The sequence below is a fragment of the Papio anubis genome, chromosome X (genome assembly GCF_008728515.1).
Source record: "Papio anubis isolate 15944 chromosome X, Panubis1.0, whole genome shotgun sequence".
In the NCBI taxonomy this organism is placed as follows: domain Eukaryota; kingdom Metazoa; phylum Chordata; class Mammalia; order Primates; family Cercopithecidae; genus Papio; species Papio anubis.
Window position 1 is genome coordinate 87,698,157 of NC_044996.1, and position 3,292 is coordinate 87,701,448.

At 38.7% G+C, this 3,292-nt stretch overlaps 1 pseudogene; it reads right to left on the reverse strand.

Moving 5' to 3' along the window:
- Window positions 1-694: 694 nt before the first annotated feature.
- Window positions 695-3,026, reverse strand: LOC110742430 (annotated as a pseudogene).
- Window positions 3,027-3,292: the final 266 nt, after the last annotated feature.

The following is a 3,292-nucleotide window of genomic DNA, read 5'->3' on the forward strand; positions in this document are numbered from 1 at the left end:
CTAAAAGGAGATCATTTTGAAACTTCAAGGTTTAGTGACTGCCCTATTGTATTTCAGACTTGCATGGGGCCTGTAGTCCTTTTGTTTTGGCCAATTTCTCCTATATGGAATGGATGTTTTTACCCAAATGCCTGTACTTCCATTGTATCTGTGAAGAAACTAACTTGCTTTTGATTTTACTGGGTCATAGGTGGAAGGGACTTACCTTGTCTCAGATGAGACTTTGGAGTTGGACTTTGGGGTTAATATTGGAATGAGTTAAAACTTTGGACGACTGTTGGGGAGGCATGATTATGTTTTGAAATGTGAGTACATGAGATTTTGGAAAGATCAGGGATTGAGAAATATGGTTTGGCTGTGTCCCCACCCAAATCTCATCTTGGATTGTTGTTCCCATAATCCCCTCTTGTTGTGGGAGGGACCCAGTGGAAGGTAGTTGAATCATGGGTGAAGTTACCCTCATGCTGTTCTCTTAATAGTGAGTGAGTTCTCATGAGATCTGATGTTTTTTTATAAGGGTATTTCCCCCCTTTTCTTGGCACTTCTTCCTGCTGCCATGTGAAGAATGATGTATTTGCTTCTTTTTCTGCCATGATTGTGTTTCCTGAGGCCTTCCCAGCCCTGGGGAACTGTGAGTCAAGTAAATCTATTTTCTTTATAAATTACCCAGTCTCAGGCAGTTTTTTATAGCAATGTGAGAACTGCCTAATACACTATCACTCACAACTCCAAAATCCATAATGATTTAAGGATGTACTTTCTCATGCTTCCCTCCTGGTTACCACCTCCACTCCAAAACAGTTCAATATAGCCATGGCTCAAGTTTAATAGGAAAAAAGAGACACTTTTGAATAGTTTTTTGGGGTTGCCTTTGTTGTTTTGTACTTTGGTGATCTGGGTGGTACGTATTCCTCTTTGCCATTATATTGAGTAATTCCCTGAGGTATAGTCCTATGGCTAAACTGGCATCTCTTTTCCTTGATTTTTCCACATTTTCCCTGAGAATGGTATTGCCTCCAAAGCCAGAATAATCCTTACTCGTCCTGGCTTCTAGCTTCTGGCTTCTCATGTGGTTTCTCAATGGATTTCTCAGGAACTTCCTTGTCTTCATTTTTGGTGGTAGACACTACAATGAGTGACTTTCCCAGAGTGGCTGCACAAAAACTGAAGATGGCTCTTTAGGGAGCTTTTTGCACACTTCAGCATAAATTATCTTTAAGGGTTCCTGTAGATCCACAGCTACATCTGCGTTTATGTTATTATTACATGGTGAAGCAGTATTTGCCATTGATAACTTTGTAGCACTTGGAGGAGAAACTGATATAGTCATCTGGTTGAAACTGTACCTCTGAACAGAGGAATTGTCTATTAGATCTTTTTCTTGTGGAGTTGTGGTTAATGTAGGAAGCTCAGCTGCACATGGAGGACTGGTACTCGAGTTGATTTACCCTGATCAGAAGTTCATTGTCTGCTCATCTACAGGCACTGGACAACAAACAACTCTTTATTATCCTTTTCTTTGTAGACAACTTTAACAGCATAAGAAATCCTATTCTCCAAAATGAGTTCCCCTGGCATTCTTGATAAAGGTGGAAAATTTGAGGCTAGTAAGCCAAACTTTGTTGTTGGATCCTTTGATTCAGCTGTTGAAGGATGGGGTCTTGGGATACTATCATCTTCTCATCACCTTCAACCTCTGAAAAGAGTTCTTCTGCTTCTACCATAGTCTCCATCCTGTTTTATCTGCACAGTGGAAGTCTCCTTTTGAAGTTAAGTTTGCTCCAGATGCTTCATTACTGTAGGATTATGTTGTTCAGTTTGGAAAGTTTCTTGAACTACATGTGTTCAATGATCCACCCTCCAATAATACAAAGCCCTCTATTTAGTGTTCTGAACCACTAGATGACCCAAAATGAGGTTTCACACGCTTTTTTTTGGATGGTAGACCCATATTCATAGCAGCAGCATTTATTTTATGAGACCCTGGTGAATTAAAATTATTTGCAAAACTACCATTGGGAAAGGAAGCCAGTGGTGTTTCACAGTAAAGTGCAAGATTTGGAGATCAAGACTGAGGCAAAATACCGTAGACCGAGTACTGTTGGTGAGGATTATATACAAGCTGCACAAAGACTGGTGAGGCATACTGTGCTTGAGTTTGAATGGGCTGGCTATATACACTAGAATCCATCAGTTGATAATCATTCTTAGGAAATAAAATGTATTGATGGCCTTTATCCTTGCAATGATTGGCTTGCCCTGAAATGTTTTGACTTATTCTCTTAAGCATTTAAAAGCCTGTTGTGCGTCTGTGTCTGACTGGAAAGTGATATACCAGTTGCGATTGTGTGCAAACTCACAGATTATCACTTTGGTTCAGTTTGCACTTTTGATCAAAGCTTTTACTTCCTCTATTGATGTTCCAGAAATCTAAGAATCGCAATACAATGCTTATGACTTGATCTCACTTTCTCACCCTTCTCGTCAACTTGTACCATAGGAGAAGATCTCAACACTTCAAGAATTAGATCAGGGTCTGTGGTCAACTTTTTTATTTCCTCTATGTTGGCAACTGTCCAAATTTAGATGAAATAATCAATATCCGTTGGAGATATCAAGTAAAGATCCTTTGACAACTTTTTTTTGTATGTGAAAAACACAATTCTAATTGTTTCTTCAAACATTCTTTTAAGTCTTCTGTAGAAATTGCTGAATTTTTTTCTGTAAAAACATCATATATTTGGTAATTCAGATCTTTTGGGCTTGAAATTAGTTTTCAGTTGATTCTTCAATGCCTGTAGTATTTCTTGTGATTTCACAAGATAAAGAATACATTACTTTATATTCTTTACACATGTCTCCTGAGAGCTCTGCATTACACTCAGGATGAGCACCTGATATAGCTGCTGTTTCATGCCAAGATATTTCAGTTTCATGAGTTACTTGGGTGGCATCAGTATTTTCAGAAGCAATTTTTTGCCATACTTTGGCATTAGGATTTAAACCAGTTCCTTTAGATGTTACCTGCGCATTTCACTTTTCTCCCTCCGCAGCCTCACATGTTGTTCGCCTCCCTCCCAGAGGGCCTCGAAATGTCTCCCTGTGTACTTACTATTACCAGTGAGTTTTTTTACCCTCGGATAATTTCTTATTGTTTATTAATGTCTTTTCCTTTCAGATTGAATTGTTTCCTTAGCATTCCTTTTAAGACAGGTATGGTGTTGAAGAAAACCCTCCACTTTTTTTTGTTAGGGAAAGTCTTTATTTCTCCTTCATGATTGAAGGATATTAT